We start from the raw sequence: 22,583 nt of genomic DNA, 5'->3' as shown, positions 1-22,583 counted from the left end.
ATAGGTTAATTATTGGTATATACTATAAATATGGACACTATATTCGGTCTGGACCGTGAATAGATAACTTTTTGAAAGTAACTAATCTGGTTACGAACGATTGTCAAAATGGTACCTGTAGAAATAACATACACCACGCATCACAGTAGCGCGTACAGCGATGGTTTGGCGCATTGTGTATCGGTCGCGCGCTAGCTATGCCGCCGAAGCATTACAAAGGTTTATGTGGATTGGAATGTTTGTTTGTTATCTGAATAAAAAATAATGGATGAATTTTCAATATGAAGTCTTTAATTTTATTATTGTATGTATACCCTAATTGTTTTGGTGCTTCACTGTGAGTGGCCGAGTTTCACGCAACAAACTTGTTTAGACATGGTATGAATATTATCATCATTTTACTAGCTAGGCTAGTAGTAGTACTAGGCTATAGCCTAGGCCTAGTCGTAAAACAGTTCTGGACCAACTTTAGGCCTAGTTAACTAGGCCTGGTGTCTTTACTATGTGGATTTTGGCGAAACATTGATGTAAGATTTATGATTTATAAAATATAATACATTTTTCGATAGTGATAACTTGTTTTTATAGGCCTACCGGTGCCGTGTAAGTAATTTTTCGTTGTTTGTTGATCTCACCGGGCGATATTTTCATATTGTGATGTCTTGCACAAAATCGCGTATATCTCGACTTTCTTGCGCAAAACTACGAAAAACTCAAAAAGTGGGTTACTTTCATTTTACTATTACGATTTACATATTGCGATTTGAAAATCGTTCTTGGTACCATTGTAAAGCTAAAATCTTTTTGATTATTTTAGTCTAAATTACATGTAAATCAGATCACATACATAGTTTCAATCAGCTTTGATAAAAACATCGAATTGGTCTATAAACGCTGGCGGTGGCAGTTTCTAACTGGAAAAACCTCTGGCAGTCAAAGTGTTAATGTAAGATAGGCCCTGTTTCTGCTACAATATGTACGGCATAAACATACCGTAATAATATATTAGAATTATAATTCGGTGACCCGTTCCTTTTGAAAACTACTTTGTGAGATTGTATGGATTGAGGAATAGATAGCTATGGTTCGATCCCTCAAAATCCCCTATGGGTCCGGAAAACCCTGTGTGTACCCAACTTGCAGTCATTTTTCATGGTCAGTTTGCTGTTTTTTACTGCTTACTGTTCACTTGTTTTGACGATAACCAAACTCCACATCTCCAGTTATTACCCTGAAACCTCGGTTCTATCACATTTAAATAGAGCAAATATCTTAACATATTCAGTCCACTGTGACATTTTAGTAATTGTTCTAAGTAGGGTATGTTTAACAAACCTTGTGTTATGGGTGAACAATATAGATGGTATATTCATAAGGCAGCAGAAAGGTGCAAGAAATATATGATAAAATATCAGAGATAACGATATCGATGCGGTATATTTATACCATGGAGCTATAAAAACTAATTTTATAGCTCCATGTTTATACAGTATATTTTTTATGAGACCAATTTCTGCTGCCACAAAAAATACCATATAAAATATACCATATACAGTGTGTATATTCTTGGCAGCAGAAACAGGGCCATAGTATATAATATTTGAAAACTTCCATGTGATAGTTTAATGCAATGCTGATTTTGCCATAAGTCTGTAAATAAATTCTCTAGTATTAGTGGTTTTACATTTTGGTTTTTGAGCAACAAATATGAAAATTGGTGAGTACCGCCCATGTGCTATGATTTTAAAGTTATTTGTGATTTATTTATCATTATTATTATTATTTTTCTATTCTTTATGAGGGACATATTGGGACCACAATTAATTGGATTGACCATTGTTTCTAGCAGTGTGATTGTATTAACATTTGTTGATTTGATGTAATGCAGCTGACATTATTACCCCTGTCTAACTAAATAATTTGCTTGAATTCAAATTATATAGTAGTATAATAATTGCAATGATATTTAATGTAGGAGGGCCTAATCCAAAACCCCCCTGCCGGTGGCGGGACGGAAAATACAATACTACTTATTATTTATTATATACCAATCACAGAGAGTGAATATTTTGCCTCAGGCAAGTTAATAACAGGTACTACATTTTGCAAAATTAGTTTGATGATGCACCGCCTCTCTGTTGTCATGGCAACATAAAATGTTTCGGTGGCGGGACGGAATGAACATATTCAACAAAATTATACAAAAAAGTTTAAATGGCTATAAAGTTAAATTTCAGTATAACATCATAATGAACAACATATACTTACACTTGGTAAGCAAAATTAGAACAATCAACCAATTGAATTAAATTTGAAAAATTCAATTAAAAATATTTGCTCTAGTGGCAGGACGGAAAGTGGCGGGACGGAATTTTAACAGACATCTACTGGCAGTGATTACCTGCTCTGGTACATCAAGTTGTCTACATATCTGATTAGATTTATACCAAATGATATCAGGTTTGTCTGGCCATCTCCATTGGGATGGACCATAGGATTCCAAGCAACTAACTTCAAAGTTATCATCAATTATTTTTTTTACTAAACCTGGGTATTGATTTTTCTCATAATTAACTAAAACCCAGTCATCAACTTTGTACTTTATCGGTGCCGGTACATCAACCTCCACATTACTTCCATACTCTTTCTGTTTGAATGGTGTTTTATCATCTTCCCAAGTACCAGAAAAATGGCTGTTGTGATAGAAATTTAATTTCTTGCCACATCTTTCAACAAAGTGGACTTGGTGTGTCCCATGTATGTCAAAAACTAAGAAGTTTAGAAAATCGGGCTTTTGGTCTTCCACATCTTCATTGTCCAAGTATGGAATATGGATATGTTTCATTCTTGTACTGCCATAACTGGTGAATTCTTTTGCACTTGTGATAATAACGTTTCCTGTTCGAACATCTGAATAGACAGAAGTCTTTAAAATTCCGCCAATCCGGTCAACTGGCCCCTTCCCATGATGGGACTCAAAATAACTCCATGTAATTTTAATGGGGGTAAAGACAGGCAATTAAATAAAAACAATATTTGCTTTTAAATTGGCCCCCACACCCATCTGACCAAAAATGAACTGCATTGGTTTGAGGAACAATTTTACGAGCTAACTTAATTAAATCTTTGCAACAAATGTATGCAAGTACTTTGTCATGCCTGGCCCTGTTGGATACAATACATGCTGATTGGCACTTAACCTCTCCAGACTCACTGTACCAAATACAGGCTGTGAAGATGTTAAAACGTTCATGTCCAAAAAATGCCTTTTGGACATCATTTCTCTGTTTATTATCATAATTCATACTGAAATCAACTTGAATTATAACTTCATGAGTGTTGGCAATTCTTTTCTTTAATAACTCAATTAACTCTCTATGTTGCCTGATATTATTGTAGTTGTGTATCTTGTAGTGTTTATATTGCTTAAATAATTCTGTTGCTGCATCAGCCCCACTTTCTGTTACTTACTTCTTGATAGCATACTGTGTTGATGGATCAGTCTTCCACTGAAAATAAGAAACTGCAGTCTCTAAGCCCTGAAGATCTTGAACCACTCGGTTGATGTACTCATTTCCATCTGAACAATTCAAGCACTCACCATAAGCACAGCTCTTCCTTAATTGGTCACACATAGACATTGATATGAAATCCTTGATATCATGAGGAATGTCAGCTTTGTTCCTTTTTACCATCTCCAGCAGCATGCTTAAATTCTCGCAGTATTCACATGCACATGAGTTCTCGGGCATATAATCTTTAAAGAAAATATACTTCTTCTTCTTCCTGTAGAGTGATCCATATGAAGCCTTCATATCATCATTTTCAGAATTTATCAAGCCCACAATTTCTTTTACAGTCCAAAGCAGTAGTGTCTTGGGTGATAGAGACTGTTGTGATTGTCATCTTTACCAATGTAAACACTATCTCCTCTTCTGGGGCATGTGTAAGAAATGTTTGCCCTCTTCAAAAATTGTGTGATCCATTCAGTCTCCCAGTCGGAATATGTAGGTCGGCCACCTATAAAGAAAGAAATTACATTATTATTGTAGTATATTTTTATACAGCTTCTGGATTTCAAATAAGCACTATTGTACACATTATAAAGGATGATCATTTGTCAATTGTTTGTAAATTAAACATGCTTTTTTCAAATACAAATGTCCTTATTACATACATATGAGATTACCCCATCTCCCATATGGTTAATAATGTTTATAATAAAAATAAACAAACAATAAATGTGTATAGGCCTATGTGCTCTCTAACTGACACTGAACTAAATTAATTTACAAATAACATAATGCTAGTTTTGCATTAACAAATACTCCTTATTACATCCCCAAACAACGACAAAAATCCTAACCCCCCCCCCCCCTCCTTTGTGTTCCCTACCTTATGGTCTAAACAAATAATTTATTAATATATTAAAATAATACATTGAAATGTAATTTGCTACATTTCAGACACTATATTTAAGTAAAATTCATTCAATAATCGTGTAAAACCAGTTCAGTTTTATTAGTTTAAATTCTGAACATTTTTTATTAAAACATGAAAGTGAAACCTACCTCTCACACCAACTAGCTTTGGTGATTTTATACGATCGATCAATTTCTCTTTGGAGTTTGGAGTAAAGTTTCCAACAATCTGTGCAGCAAAGCCTCTGAGGCTTTATTTAATGCTCTCGACATTGCTTGGCGGTTGACAAAGGAGGTTTCTTTGTCTGCTGTGTCCTGTGGTGATGATAGTGCTTTCCTTTCTTGGGCTTTATTCCTCTTCCTTTCTCTGTCTTTCTTTCTATATGCTTCCAATTTTGCTGCATCATTCTTGATTTTTTGTCTTTTGTCCCTCTTTCGCATCGCATCGCACCTCTTCACCCAACTTTTTCTTTTGGTTTTCACGGTACCGTTGATATTTAGATTTACTTTTTTCCATGTTGAATTCCATTTAACAAATTTATGATTTTAGAAAATACCAGCCAGCAGTAGAGTATGCCAAAGAAAACAGAAATCACAACATTCTGCAATTCCACTGTTGGTTAACTCATTCAGATTTCCCACCAACAAAACTGCTTACTCGATTGGTTAAAAGTATTGCTATAGGATTGGACAAACTTTTAACCAATCAAGTCTTGTGTCCACTCAAGTGTGGCAATTTCATAAACCAATGTGTTTTTTTATATTTAAATATAGATAAAATCATCAATTTTTTGTGTATTGTGTTTAAATAGAAATTCTACAATTAAAGAACAAAAAAAGCTGCGTATATTCTAAAGCTAAATAGAATCGCATTCGATTTTATTGTACCTTTTGCTACAAACTCATGAATAATTCATATTAATAAAAAGTTATTTTTTATAAATAAAGGTGAGAATTTATAAGGTAATGATTCTATTTGCAGCAGGACTAATTTAGAACTACCATTAATCAATATTAATGAACAATTAGAGACCAAACAGACTGAAAGTATGAATGAATTTTAATTTTTACCTAGATTAGTAAGGACAGAATTTAAACAAGTGGCGGGACGGAATCTGAACAAGTGGCGTGACGGAAAACTAATTAAAGGCTAATTAAAAAATATTTATATTTTATTTATTAAATCTAAATACATAGTCAATATAAATACCTTATAATTCAAATTTAGGCAAAGTTTCATAAAAAATGATCTAAGGGTATAGTAATAACAACAATATATAGTATCTGAAAGGTGGCGGGACAGAATTTAACCAATGAAAAATTAAAAAATTTATGATGTGACAAGTTTTGGATTAGGCCCTGGATATAATTGCAATGAATTAACTGATACTGGTAAGTTAAAGAAAGCAATTGAATGTATTGTGCTCCTTCTCTTTGTTTAATGGAAATTATATTCAACTGAAGTATGATCATAACTGTAATAATGACCATATACACTTCGCAATTTAACTTAACAATTTGGCACATTATCAAAATTATTAAATTACAGTATCTGATTAATAAAATTAAAAAAAGTGTGAGGAGTATTAATTATTAATCAATAACTTTATTGTTCCATGTAATTTTGAAATAACATACTGTAGTACTTTAAATATTATAATTTACATTGCAGAAAGTAAGTATATCAAGTGTAAACAAACTTAGTGATGACCGCCATTTGTAAATAAGAAAGTTTGTAAATAATAATTACAGTACATATAGTACATTATTTTTGACAATTATATTTAGCTTTGGTCATTTGACATTGCTGCAAAAGGGCATTTTTTAATTAAAAAAAAGAAGAAAGAACACTGAGAGATACACAAGCTGTAGTATATATAAATCATAGAGTAATAACATATATGAAAGATAAAATAAATAAAAAGAAAATGTAATAGTTCACATTTCCTTTATAATCAAATTTTGGAGATGGATGGCTTTTTAATCTATTAGCTACATTGTGTATTTTAATGGTAATAAAAAAAATAAAAATGAAGCATTTATTACGCACTCTAAGGTATGTAAACACAACTGAACTGTAAGACCATCTTTCACATATTTCTCAAATAAAAAATAAAAAATTCTAATCCTGGACATGAAACGTAACGAAACAAATTTGGCCTATTCAGTTTTCTTTAAAACTGTCCTTAACCATGGTGATATAAACAAGGGTTTGCAATGAAATTACATTTGTTTTACTGTCAAATCAGAAAGATGAAGAAAACTAAGTTTTAGATTTAGCAGACAAGTTTTATTTAGCACTCAAATTTAAAATGGATCATGACAAATTGTTATAGTAGGACATGTTTTATAGTCTAGAAAATTTGAGGAACATTATTTTTTTTTTTAAATTGCTGATAGTAATACACCGTTATTCTCTCGCGACAAAAAAATCATCATGTCAAACTTGTCTTTAGTTTTAATAAAGTTACTAAGTATGAGACTGATTAGAGGTCTCAAATTTAATGATTTTCACATAATTAATAGCTAAAATTAGAATATTATTTACTTATTTCCCAATATTGGATCATTTTATTGACAAAGTTGGGTAAATTTTGAAAAACCTGACTTTGAAATAAATTAAAAGGCCTGCAGCCAGTTACCATTTGCGGTCATTGAAGAAATGCATAATTGTTTTCATTAATTCATTTTAAATACTGCATTAAATATTTCTTATTGTATATTTTTTTTTTAACAGTGATCATCGACTGAATTTTCTGAAAAATTTACGTACAATTATATTCAATCAACTTTCTTTCTTTTTAAATAGCTAGCTGTTGTTGAAAATTGAAGAATATAATAACATTGCATAAAATAAGATAAGAAAATATTTTCAAATAATGGCATGCTTAGAATGTTTCACAATTACATATAAATGAAAGATAATATAAATCAAGTCAAAGAATAAAACAAATAACATATGTATCCCAGCACAAGAGATGAGAAGTGAGAAAGGATTCTTTCAATGTACTTTACCCACATGGATATTAAAAAGGTACAATAAAGAAGACTACCTTTTAGATAGTTGTTCATTATGTTCAAATATAATTATATGCTTGCAAATTATTCTCTGCATTTCTTTAAATTTAAAACAATCTAGCTAATCATTTTTTCATTTGAAACAGGTAAATATAATATGAATTAGACATGGATGCCTTTATATTTAACACAGACCGGGTAGTGGGATATTATACTACAAGCAATGGAGTACAGTAGGATGATAGAGCAAAGACCAAGCTTTCAAGGCACATTCCGAAGAACGATAATGCTCTTATGAGCAAATGTAATTTAAACAGGTTTTATCTACAGTAATTATATGCTGTAATTTGTTGAAATGTGCCACAATTATATTTGGCAAACCTGTCATTAAAAATTGTAAACTAATGTATTGTATTTGTTGTATGTATTAATGTAAATCATTAAAATAATGTAAGGTTTAAGATGAGTGAAGATTTTGTATCTATAATTACAACATTAAATCAGACAAAATCTTTATTACTCCAATTTATAGATTTTATGAAAAAATTAATCTAGACTTTTTAAATTGGAAAAAAAAAGTTTAAATATTTTGTTAAAATCATACAATTACTTGAGACACTTAAATACAAGTTTGCATGACTTACCTCGTCTGCAATATTCACGTCTGATCCTGCATTGATCAGGCATATACATGTGCTGCTGTGACCAGCTTCAGCAGCATAAGACAAAGGTGTTCTTTTATACTGAAAATATTAGGCACATAGAGGTTATTATATTTCACATAATATAGATAATTATCATTATCAAAAATCAAACTCAAAGGTAACATTTATTTCTCTTTTAAATTCCTAATAATAAAGTACAACAATTTGTACAGGTAATGATTATTGTGTTTGCATACCAGATGGTTATTTGCATACCAGATGGTTATGCCAAGTCAAACAATTCAGAATTAAAACAAATTAGATTAACAATGGATATAAACCAGCTCTAAGTGACAGTCTGTCAGAAGATTTCTTAGTTTTAGTATCAATAGACCAGCACTAGTTTGCCTTGTGTAACAGAAGTTGTGTTAAGGTACTATAATAAATATTACTAAGAATAAGCAAGGGGCAATGAAATAACATGGAAACCTGTCAAATCAACCTGCTTCACCACCACTTTGATTACTTGTAAGCAAAGGATTCAATGGAGACGATGACACAATTGTATTGTGCATGCTTAGAAGGAACCAGTGGCCTGAATAGTCTGAATAAATGATCTGTAGAAGCAGAGTCTAGGCCGTAATTGTTTTGTACTGTATGTATCCTATGAGGTGTGGGGTTAATCAAAGGGTTATAAACACAATCGTCCATCCACACGATAAACAATATTGTAATTATTTATAATCTATGAATTTAATTTATTTCGTCTTTTATAAATAATAAAAATCACAAGGTACAGAGCACTTTAGGGGGTAGACGGGATCGAGGTATTTGAGGCAAGTTTTTCTTAAGTGAATATATAAATGAAGAAAGGGAAAAAACTAGACTATCTTTAACATTTGGAGGCAAGTTATGAACAGACGTGGAAATAATTAAAAATATTATAATGAGCAGAACAGAATTAAGGTGTCGCAAATTTTGAGTAATGTAATTAATATTTTGTGGCCAATACATTTCTAACTGCCGAAAATGTTGGCCAAATTAGGGCGAGTAGACCTTGGTATACATAGTGTAAGCCTCTATGATAGGGTCTACTTTACCAGAACAGATGATCAATGTAAATATTGCAGTATAGTATAAAGTCATTTTGATAACAGCATAAAGAATTGTAGTACAAAACAGTCCCATATAAATGATAATAATGTGACTATGAAAACAGTTAAGTGGAGAAACAATTAATGTAAAGTACATTTACATTTGTTTTGATGATATGTGTCATCATTGTGTAACTGTCATTTTCAAGTGCATGTGTATGTAAAATGAAATGTGTGAGCTCTCACTGTAAGTATGAGTTTAGGGCTAAGTAAATTCCTACTAATAAATTATAATCAAATTGTTGCAACTTCATTTTAATTATTGCTTTTTAAATATTTCTGATCTACTGATTTTTCAAGAAAATACAACAATCCTTAAACAAATTTCTGCCTCGAGCACCAACTTGGCATCATAGTTTTTGTTCACTATAATGCCTTTTTTAAATGTCGTACAAAAAGGACATGCGTTTATTTATTGCAATTTAAAAGATTTCTATGCATAGCTTTTATCTGAAATTGCTTTAAATAAAATTATAATAGTTCACCATAAAAACATACTATACAAATTATTGCTTTAATGTAAGTGGAAATGATGATGAATTGGTGGTTCTCAATCTGTATGCATAAAATATGAACTGAAAAGATAAAGGTACTACAGAAACCCAGAATGTGGGTATTGAAGGTAAACAAAATGCATAACCAAAAACAAAAATATTTCCTCTCTCTCTGTTTGAGTGCTCTATTCATTAAATTATAAATCCCATGTTGAACCCACAAATGTAAAAACGCCCACAAATGTGAAAACAACCACAAATGTGAAAACGCATCACCCACAAATGTGAAAACAACCACAAATGTGAAAACAACCACAAATGTGAAAACGCATCAACCACAAATGTAATAAACAGCGCCCACAAATGTGAAAACGATCATCGCCCACAAATGTGATAACGCCCACAAATGTAAAAAAAAAATGAGAATTTTTCGGCCACAAATGTAAAAAAAAAAATCAGATCAAATTTAATGCTAGACTCAAACAATTTTGATCGAGGTACTACATTATATCATGATTGTATTGAGTTGTTTCAATAAATGTTTGTTCACGATACGTCTGTTAGGGTCGTGGTTAACGCGTTGGATTATTATAATTTGCTGCTCATGCACGCGATATTTGCACGTTAACTTGTTTGTTTAATGAACGTAATAGTTCAAGACAATATTTGTTATTTGCTGCGCGCGTGCACGATACTTCAAGGTCAAGGCCATGTTATATCATTGTTGCTTCTACTGTGTGGTTGTTGGCTTACTATTATGTACGTATAGTTATAAGTCGATGTTCGATGTTTTTTTGCGCGTGCACACGATACTAAAAGGTCAAGGTTAAATTGCTACTTGTATGTAGTGTGTGGTTATTAACTCGTTGGCTTACTGTTATGTACGTATAGTTCAAGTCGATGCTCGATTTGATGTTTTTGTGCGCGTACACAATACCACAAGGTCAAGTTCATAATATACTATTGCTACTTAATTCTATTTCTTTAAATTGTCGAATATACGTTTGATAGTAAATCAGTTAAATTTTAATGCATTCAATAGGTAATATTATTCTCCGTATATCTTTATAATTATCCGCTAAAAATAGATATACAAATTAAACAATAAGCATCAGATTAAACCACGAATGTAAATAGTAGTATAGTAGGAAGTTTTGTCCATTAGTATAATTGTTATAGATTTTATAGTATGTTTTATAGAATACATGTTCGTGACAAGTTTGATACTATCATATCGTGTATTATGTTTGGTTGGATATTGGTGTTACGGTGTTATTCTATGTTACAATTCTAGCTCTTGTATTATTATCTTGTGGTTATAGTTTTGTAAAAAAAATTGAACATTAGGAACTACTGCAATAACTGAACGACGAGTATAGCATTGATCTTGTAGTATCGTGTACACCGAGCATCGACTTGGAGCTATAATACGTACATAATACTAATATAGTAAGCCCAACTGCACTTCAAGCAGCAATGATATATGACCTCGTAGTATCGTGCACGCGCACAAAAAAAAATCGAATCGACCATCGACTTGGAACTATACGTACATAACAATAAGCCAACGAGTTAACAACCACAAGTAGCAATAGTATATATGACCTTGACCTTGTGGTATCGTGTACGCGCCCAAAAACATCGAATCGAGCATCGACTGAACTATACGTACATAACAGTAAGCCAACGAGTTAATAACCACACACTACATACAAGTAGCAATTTAACCTTGACCTTGTTGTATCGTGTGCGCGCAAAAAAAATATATCGAACATCGACTTATAACTATACGTACATAATAGTAAGCCAACAACCACACAGTAGAAACAACAATGATATAACATGGCCTTGACCTTGAAGTATGGTGCACGCGCGTAGCAAATAACAAATATTGTCTTGAACTATTACGTTCATTAAACAAACGAGTTAACGTGCAAATATCGCGCGCATGAGCAGCAAATTATAATAATCCAACGTGTTAACGACGACCCTAACAGACGTATCGTGAACAAACAACTCAATACAATCATGATATAATGTTTGTCTGAATCTAGCATTAAATTTGATCTGATTTTTTTTACATTTGTGGGCGAAAAAGTCTCTCTTGTTTTTACATTTGTGGGCGTTATCACATTTGTGGGCGATGATCGTTTTCACATTTGTGGGCGCTGTTTTCACATTTGTGGTTGATGCGTTTTCACATTTGTGGTTGTTTTCACATTTGTGGGTGATGCGTTTTCACATTTGTGGTTGTTTTCACATTTGTGGGTGATGCGTTTTCACATTTGTGGTTGTTTTCACATTTGTGGGCGTTTTCACATTTGTGGGTTCAACATCCCATCTTTTTATATTTTTGGTATTGGTATTCATATTTTTCATGGCTGTATATATCATAGATCTATGACAAACTAACTTTAAAATGAAGGCAAGTCCCTCTTTTCTCCTTACTTGATAATGACGATTTCTTTTGAATCTAATGTAATGCAATTCATATTGTCAACTTGTAATGCTCATCAGATTCTTGAAAATATGAAATAGATTGAAAATTAAAATTCTCAAATTTAAACATTTTAATTTTAAACTTTAATATGCTGTATTAGGAGTAATGCTATTATAGACAGAAACTAAGGCTTTATTACTAGCTAGTGAATTTCAAAACTGAACCTGTCATATGAACACTACACAGCAGCCTACCCAGTGGGCACAGAACATAATTTCAACGTTGAATCAACGTTGAAATATAGTTGATTTGTTGAAATCATGTTGTCAGCGTATTTCAAACGTTGAATCAACGTTGAAATAACATTTTTTCCCTAACTATATTTTTTACGTTTATTAATAAACATTGAATCAACGTTGAAATAACATTTTCTTTTCAATAGAATGTTTATGTTCATTTATCAATGTTAATCAAACGTTGAAATAACATCGTCTTTCTAACAAATGTTTTACGTTAATTTATCAATGTTGATCCAACGTTGAAATAACATTGTTTTTCTAACAAATGTTTTACGTTAATTTATAAATGTTGATTCAACGTTGAAATAACATTGTATTTTTAACTAGAAATTTACGTTAATTTATCAATGTTGATCCAACGTTAAAATAACATTGTCCTTCTAACTAGTAATTTACGTTAATTTATCAATGTTGATTTAATGTTGAAATAACATTGTCTTTCTAACTAGAAATTTACGTTAATTTATCAATGTTGATCCAACGTTGAAATAACATTGTATTTTTAACTAGAAATTTACGTTAATTTATCAATGTTGATCCAACGTTGAAATAACCTTGTATTTTTAACTAGAAATTTACGTTAATTTATCAAAGTTGATCCAACGTTGAAATAACATTGTATTTTTAACTAGAAATTTACGTTTTATTATCAATGTTGATGCAACGTTGAAATAACATTGTCTTTCTAACTAGAAATTTACGTTAATTTATCAATGTTGATCCAACGTTGAAATAACATTGTATTTCTAACTAGAAATTTTCATTTTATTATCAATGTTGATCCAACATTGAAATAACATTGTCTTTCTAACTAGTAATTTAAGTTAATTTATCAATGTTGATCCAACGTTGAAATAACATTGTCTTTCTAACTAGTAATTTACGTTAATTTATCAATGTTGATCCAACGTTAAAATCACATTGTATTTTTAACTAGAAATTTACGTTAATTTATTAATGTTGATCCAACGTTGAAATAACATTGTATTTTTAACTAGTAATTTACGTTAATTTATCAATGTTGATCCAACGTTGAAATAACATTGTATTTTTAACTAGTAATTTACGTTCATTTATCAATGTTGATCCAACGTTGAAATAACATTGTATTTTTAACTAGAAATTTACGTAAATTTATTAATGTTGATCCAACGTTGAAATAACATTGTCTTTCTAACTAGTAATTTACGTTAATTTATCAATGTTGATCCAACGTTGAAATAACATTGTATTTTTAACTAGAAATTTACGTTAATTTATTAATGTTGATCCAACGTTGAAATAACATTGTATTTTTAACTAGAAATTTACGTTAATTTATTAATGTTGATCCAACGTTGAAATAACATTGTCTTTCTAACTAGTAATTTACGTTAATTTATCAATGTTGATCCAACGTTGAAATAACATTGTATTTTTAACTAGTAATTTACGTAAATTTATTAATGTTGATCCAACGTTGAAATAACATTGTCTTTCTAACTAGTAATTTACGTTAATTTATCAATGTTGATCCAACGTTAAAATCACATTGTATTTTTAACTAGAAATTTACGTTAATTTATCAATGTTGATCCAACGTTGAAATAACATTGTATTTTTAACTAGTAATTTACGTTAATTTATCAATGTTGATCCAACGTTAAAATCACATTGTATTTTTAACTAGAAATTTACGTTAATTTATCAAATGTTGATCCAACGTTGAAATAACATTGTATTTTTAACTAGTAATTTACGTTAATTTATCAATGTTGATCCAACGTTGAAATAACATTGTATTTTTAACTAGTAATTTACGTTAATTTATCAATGTTGATCCAACGTTGAAATAACATTGTATTTTTAACTAGAAATTTACGTTAATTTATTAATGTTGATCCAACGTTGAAATAACATTGTATTTTTAACTAGAAATTTACGTTAATTTATTAATGTTGATCCAACGTTGAAATAACATTGTCTTTCTAACTAGTAATTTACGTTAATTTATCAATGTTGATCCAACGTTGAAATAACATTGTATTTTTAACTAGTAATTTACGTTAATTTATCAATGTTGATAAAACGTTGAAATAACATTGTCTTTATATCTAGAAATTTACTTTAATTTATCAATGTTGATCCAACGTTGAAATAACATTGTATTTTTAACAAGAAATTTACATTAATTTATCAATGTTGATCCAACGTTGCAATAACATTGTATTTTTAACTAGAAAGTTACGTTAATTTATCAATGTTGATCCAACGTTGAAATAACATTGTATTTCTAACTAGTAATTTACGTTAATTTATCAATGTTGATCCAACGTTGAAATAACATGGTATTTTTAACAAGAAATTTACGTTAATTTATCAATGTTGCCCCAACGTTGAAATAATATTGTCTTTCTAACTAGTAATTTACGTTAATTTATCAATGTTGATCCAACGTTGAAATAACATTGTATCTAGTACTTTTTTTCAAACAATTATTATTTTTGTTTTTCAATGTTATTCCAACGTTATTTTAGTCATTTTCAAATGACATGTTTTCAACGTTGAAAAACTCTTGAAATTATGTTTTTTTTTCAAACAATTATTATTTTTGTTTTTCAATGTTAATTAAACGTTAAATTAAAGATAAATTCTATTTAATACTTTGGTTAAAATGACATGTTTTTACTAACGTTTAATATAAAATAATGTGTTTAAGTGCGTTGCCATTGATGTTTCAACGTTAAATTAACATTAGATTTCAGTTGGCGGTTTATTTTATCATCCTTTATTGTAAAACAAATGATTATTGGTTATTTAGGAATTTTAGATTGGCAAATATTATTGTCTCTGTATAATACAAAAATGTTCTAGAAGTTGTGTTGAAAATTGAATGATCCTTTCATGCAAGATCAAATTTCATAAGAATAGATAGGCCTACGAGCTTGTCATTGGTTAGTTTCGTTTTGATAAAATTTTGAAACTGGTGTCAGTAATTTCAGTTACTTCGACGTAGGCTAGGCCTACAGTTACAGTGGTGTGTAGAAAAAAAAGGCTCATCATTGAAATTGTCAAATAAGTATGTTTTCAGGTAGGAAAACAATCTTTTTTATTTGTAATCTACTAATTTATAAGCTTGACTATTTTAACCTTATCAATATCTAGCCTCTAGTCTAGTAGGCCACACTCACATGCATAGCTAGCTAGGCTATAATAGGTAGGCTAGGCAGGCTGCCAAACTGATGAACTGAAGGCCTAGTGGAAGCATTTAGTATCATGCCTGTCAAGGGCAAACATTTGCCTTGCCAAGGATAACTACAGTACTGTACTTATCATGGTTATAAAATGGTATGTACTATTAGGCCTTTAGTTCAATACTTTCTTTATTTATCCAAAAGTATACATAAATATAACATTATAATATATAATTAGTTGGCCTAGGCCTAGCTAGCTTTCTGCTAGGCTGTCTACAGTAGCTGCTAATGCTATTATTAATATTAATAGTATACAAACACATGCTAGCCTAGGACGGCTATTTGTTAAACTTACTCGCTTTCTTTATTTCAGATTGTAGGCCTAGCTAATAAGGCCCTTAGGCCTATGCCTAGCTAGAGTACAAAATAATGAAGTACATGTAGGCCTATAATCTTTTCTATGTGAATCAAACGAGAAAAATCTAATGGATGATCAATATTTTTATATACAAAAGGTTGGTATTTATAGTTCTTAACTTTAATATTGAATTGAATAAATTGTGGCCTAGTTAGTCGTCGCGTGGGGGAGAGAGCGATGGATGAAACTTGGCCTAGGCCATACATGAATTAATAATTACGCCACGCGTTAAAATAATTATTATGATATTGATAAGAATGAGCTTGCGTATTTCAAGAAATGTACGAAAATGAATAGCGTAGCGTTGCGACACGGACTTCTCCCGAACAGTTCTGGTTTTTTTTCCGCTTGCGTTGCGTTTATGTCCTAGCTTTACGTTCTAGTGGGAACCAAGCTTTACAGCGATGGATCATTTTAATAGCTGCGCCACGGCGAACTAGCCGGCCTACATGCCTATCGCATCCATCGCTCTCTCCCCCGCGCGACGACTAACTAGGCCACAGCAAAGATATCTTTGGCTACACAGTACATCCCTAGTTAACACTCCGACTCTCGGGTAATGTGGTGCGCGGTCTGTGGCACTAGTGCAAGCTATAATTATTCCGCACGGCGGTTGCTGTCAACAAATCAACTTGTATATGATTGCTGCATGATGTTATGTACAGTATCAATGCGTTATATGAAATCTTTTATTTTGTACTTGAAAAATCATAAAAATTAAAACTATTCATGTAATTATAATTCATAAAGTTTATATATGAATGAAGCAACGACTTTTTTAATTACGAAATAAATAGGCCCAATGGTCACATCTAGCTGGTAGGCCTACTAGTATTATTAGGCATGTAGGCCGGCTAGTTTGCCGTGGCGCATCTATTAAAATGATCCATCGCTGTAAAGCTTGGTTCCCACTAGAACGTAACGCAAGGACGTAAACGCAACGCAAGCGTTTTAACCAATAACAAGCGAAGTTATAGACAGTTAGCAATCACAAGCGAATAAGCCATCGCTTGTGATTGGTCAATTCACTTGCGTTGCGTTACGTCCTTGTGTTGCGTCGCTAGTGGGAACCACGCTTTAGTCTGTTGTAGACAAAAATAGAGTCGCCGATTACCTTGCTCTGGGCATGCGCAATAGCGTGTCGGATTCCCTAACGCTGGGCAGTTGAGTTACGGTGCCGGAATCCTATGACCACGGCGTAAATATTAATACAGTGTTGAAATATTATTTACATAAATTTAATTGATTGCATATTTTACGTGTAAGTGTGAAATGATGTTCTGAATTTTGTTTATGTACAGTATGATTTTTGAACAATGTGTTAAAGATATAATTGAACTGAACAATTTTTTTAAAAATGTTTTGTTGAATATGCCGTCACTGTAGAGTTGTTCACTTTGACCAAAAAATTAGATTTCAAAAAATGCATTTGTACCTGAAAAGGGGGACAATTTAAACAAACAATTGGTTTTTGGTTAAATATACTGTTTATTTTGTATTTTTGTTAAGTGAAATATTTATTGTTTTTGTTTATTTTCTACGGCAAGTGAATATCTAAATTGTTAAAATTGCAAAATGGCAAGGTATTCAAAGTATGATTGTATTAATCTTCATTGTTCATGTTTTTTGGGGACAATAAATCTTTCAATTAATTTTTTACTGTATTATTTTTGTTTAAAACTACAGTAACTTGATTGAATTTGTTTCAGGTTTGGAAAAATAATATTGCCACACTTTTGGAAACCATAGGACAATGTCAACACAGGAATCGAGGCAACTGTTTATTGACTAATAATCGGAACAATGCAATTACAGTAATGTGTTATTGCCATCATTTGGACTTCTGCAACATTAGCACAAGGCACCTGTGACGTGTGTTGTATTTTACTGTAATCAGCCAATATTTATAGTTATTCAATCATGTTAGTTGGCAAACATATTACAAACTGGTTATTAGTATATTTTTTATACTTAACATTGGTACCTGAGAACTGTCAGTGAGGATGTACATTATTTGATTGTTGCTTGGATTTTGCCTGATAATTTGATAACACCTGATTAAATGTTATTTTATGTTTTTATAGAAATTAAAGATTAGTGAGATATACAGTATTTATAAAATGTCTCTATTGATGGATTCTGCGACGTAACAGTAACTTTACTACCAACTACTTTAAAACCGTTGATTCAAATTGGATATAGTAATTCAACAAATCAATTACCATTGAAAATATGCCAGATTTCAGCTTGATTTATTTTGGTTGTGTTACTATAAGCTGTTCTTCTAATAACTAAACCATTGCTGTGTTAAATTAATGTTGATAATTTCTATGTTGAATCAACGGTAAAAATGTGTTTACACTGAATCAACGTTGATCTGTATACGTTGATTGAACGTTATTTTTTCTACCTTGAATTTGGTTGATTACTCTACAATGGATCAACGTTGATATTTTTTTTAATTTAAACTTTAATTCAACAGTTTTTCAGCGTTATTTCAACGTTTGCGGATAATGTTGAATTAACTTTAATATTTCAACATTGAATCAACGTTGATAATTTCAACGTTAAATCTATGTTGAAATTTACGTTGATGCAAATTTTCATTTCAACTTAATTATTACGTTGTTTCAACGTTAATAATTTCAACATTGAATCAACATTGATAATTTCAACGTAGACATTTTTACGTTGTTTCAACGTTGATAATCTATGTTGAATCAACGTTGACATTTTTGTTGAGGCAAACTTTCATTTTCAACCATTTTTTCAACGTTATTTCAACGTTACTTATTTTAACGTTGTTTCAACGTTGATAATTTCTATGTTGATTCAACGTTGACATTTACGTTGAGGCAAACTTTCATTTTCAACCATTTTTTCAACGTTATTTCAACGTTACCTATTTTAACGTTGTTTCAACGTTGATAATTTCTATGTTGATTCAACGTTGACATTTACGTTGAGGCAAACTTTCATTTTCAACCATTTTTTCAACGTTATTTCAACGTTACCTATTTTAACGTTGTTTCAACGTTGATAATTTCTATGTTGATTCAACGTTGACATTTACGTTGAGGCAAACTTTCATTTTCAACCATTTTTTCAACGTTATTTCAACGTTACTTATTTGCACGTTGTTTCAACGTTGATAATTTCTATGTTGATTCAACGTTGACATTTACGTTGAGGCAAACTTTCATTTTCAACCACTTTTTCAACGTTATTTCAACGTTTGCAGATAACGTTGAATTAACGTTAATTCAACCAATTTTTGCCCACTGGGTATCCCTATTTTGGAATGATAGTGGCATTCAAGCTTCCCTCTTCATAACATTTAAGTGTCTTGATATACTATTTGTTATCAAAGTATTTTAGGGAAAAAAAGAAACGTAACGCAACATAAGTAACGCACGAGAAGATAAGCAAACAAATATAACCATGAGACATAAAACTAGACACGTCAGGAGTAAGAAAAGCATTTTTAATATTTTTGTTTTTGTTTTTTTTTATATTCGTATTTTAAAATAATGTATATAATCTGTATATAGGGTATAAATGAATTATATGTCAAGAATACTACCGAAAATAACTATACAGCATTAGTAAATGTATCTCCTACAGTACATTTATTAGTTAAGTGTTCACAATTTTAGATGTTGAGAATTATAGAACAAAAAAACTACTAGAAAATTATGAAAAAAGGTGGATAACAGAAAAGAAATATTAATGCTCTGATTCCAAGAACAGTAACGTTGATAAAATAAATAAAAAAAATATATATATATATATATATATATATATATATATATATAAATCCAAAGGCAAATTACTGAAAAAAATGACAATGCTGTGGGTATCAGTGGCTGGATCTCAATGGAGATACAAAAATAAAAAGCGAAAAGCTAAATCAAAACGATAAAGTAAACAGCCAGAAAAGTTAGCAGAGCTTTCGGGCAACACTAGCCCTTCATCAGTGCAAGTGAAGGAATTTGGATAACGTCAGAGCATAAAGCTGGCAAGTGCTGCCTGCATATATATATATATATATATATATATATATATATATATATATATATATATATATATATATATAAACCAAACAAAAGTAAGAATAACAATGAATAGTTATTATTATTATTATTAGAAATAATTGTATTAATATGTTGATGAAATGAAATGAATAAATAGTGGTTAACGCCACAAAAGAGAAAAAAAAGTATTTTAGGGATAATAACTAAGTAGCATCCTGTTTCCACTGTAAAGTATATGTACAAGTAAAGCACCAGTGATTTAAAGATCTGAGTGCAGAAAATGTGAATTCTAACAATCATCACTGTTTACATATGCAGTCAGTAGACAGTTAAATATGCCATAAAGCAGACAATTTAAAATAAAAAAAATGTGATCATCTGTTGTTTTAGATCTCTATTTTAATTTTTAATTGACCTCTTTTAGATGCAATAAATTGACCATGTTTATGTTGGTATTACAAAAATCAGAAAATATTCATGAAAAACTGTAGTATGGCTACAAAGCAGGAAGTTTGCTAACATTGTGACGTGGTACAATCTAGTATCAATTAGAATATAACAGTTGAAAATGACTTATACACTAAGTTGTTCAAACTTCACCCTATTTTGTTTAGCATTATTATTACAAATTGGGTAAACATTAATTAAAACCATAATTTTCAATAAATCTCTTAATACAATTTTATAGTAGGGCGGCCAATGTGAGCTTTTTCATCATGGGGGCATTTTTTGTTAATAGCAGGCAACCATGTGGAATATATCCCTTATGGGATTACAAAAAAGATAGGGGTGGATGCCGCTCTCAAATTTCAGGTCAAAGGTCATTTTTAAGGTTATAAGGTCAAATATGGTAAAATAGAGGTTTAAGCTGTTTTCAACAACATATAAGCTAATTAAAAGAAATGTAACCATTATTGGATCATTATTGACATATTACTGCAGATGGTGCAGTTCATCAATTTTTCAACTTACAAGTTTAAAGGTCATTTTCAAGGTCATAAGGTCAAATAGAGCACAGACACGGTTAATTATCGGTATTAATAATTGAAATAAATATAATTTTCATGATAGCCTTGGGCTGATGGTTATAGTGTGGTTTCAAAAAGACCAGAATTGTACTGGGAAGATTTTAAAATTTTTGAGTCACTCCTGGAAGGTGTTAAAGGAATGGAGAGGATGAGTCCTAGAGTATCAAAATAACCGAAATTGGAAGCCTACTGGAATGTCTTAAATTTCATTTAAAAACGGTCACAGAGGATTTGTGGGTTGGGAGTAATGGGCGGCATGGGCACATGCCAATATTCGAAGATTTTCTGGGATGGAAGGAGGTAACGCTCTGTGGTGGGTATTTCTTCAAGCACTGATATATAATGCCTACTGGCCATCTGGGTAACGGCAAACGATTGAATCACAACCACATATGCATGCTTTCTGTAACAACTTCATCTGGCTCTTTAGTTTACATACACATGTAACAAGTTCCAAACTGACAACTGGGTTAGGGGCTTCCAAACGACCCGATTCATTTAGGCCACAACCTGATCTCTGCCTGATAGTTGGCTCGTATGTTTAGGTTCTATGATGTCTGTATTCACCATAGGTGAGTTTTTTAATTTTAAGTGCTTCCCGAAGTATAAATACAGGTACTTAAATATTTATTGAGTGAAGTAAAATACTTAATATATAAGGGAAATATATATCACTAGTGTTATTGGTATATGTTCACTGAGTCTAGATGGAGGTACATAGCACCAAAGAGTAGTCTGTAGTCTATACAGTTATCTGCTCAAGAGTACCATATATTTGGCAATATTAAACTTTAGTGTACACTGTACGTGGAAAGTCTTAATCTTAATCAATTCCATTTACAAGGAGTGGATGCGTTAAAAATGATTTCCAGTATGACCTCTTCCCATAACCAGCAAATAATGACGTGTTGCAACCTGTAATAGCATGGAAGCTGGTTAGATTATTCTTAATAGGTTTTCAACCACTTTATTGTTCACTATACCAGACATCGTCCATACTTTTGAAGGCTACTGTTACAAAGTGCATATCATTAATTAACATCAACTTTATGTATAATTGCAAGCTCTTTGTTATTGACAAAACTGTGTGATATTTGTTCTCCAAACCGATGAGTGTGGCCCAAAACACATACGGAAGTACAGATTAGTACATTGGGACTATCCTTTCAATCGTGTCACTGCTTTTATCCACCCCTTTCCAATGTAATGATCAAATACAACAAAATGACGAAATATCTAGGTAACTTGCATAAATACTTGCATAGTCCCCAAATGTTTACAGCCATGTTTACTGCATCCTATAGTGGATGACCATCATGTTTTTACTGTAAGTTTTCTTCTGGAACATCTGTGGGTATTTCAACGCCATCCATCAAGATATGTGAAGTCATATTTGGTTAAAGATATTAAAATTGGGCTACGATCATACTCCAATGGTTGATTAGCAGATTTTCTGTCAG

At 31.2% G+C, this 22,583-nt stretch overlaps 1 long non-coding RNA gene across 2 annotated transcripts; it reads left to right on the top strand.

Moving 5' to 3' along the window:
* The first annotated feature begins 15,463 nt into the window (after positions 1-15,463).
* On the top strand, positions 15,464-18,094 carry LOC140043730 (uncharacterized). Of its 2 annotated transcripts, none has more exons than XR_011844375.1 (3): positions 15,464-15,528; positions 16,017-16,158; positions 17,771-18,094. It is a non-coding gene; the product is annotated as an uncharacterized lncRNA (long non-coding RNA). The 2 variants fall into 2 exon arrangements; XR_011844374.1 differs by having other exon boundaries at positions 15,487-15,540.
* The last annotated feature ends 4,489 nt before the right edge of the window (positions 18,095-22,583 follow it).

Source organism: Antedon mediterranea, chromosome 3 (genome assembly GCF_964355755.1).
Source record: "Antedon mediterranea chromosome 3, ecAntMedi1.1, whole genome shotgun sequence".
Taxonomy (NCBI): Eukaryota; Metazoa; Echinodermata; class Crinoidea; order Comatulida; family Antedonidae; genus Antedon; species Antedon mediterranea.
Note: the sequence above shows the minus strand (reverse complement) of the source record. Positions and strands in the feature narration are given on the sequence as shown.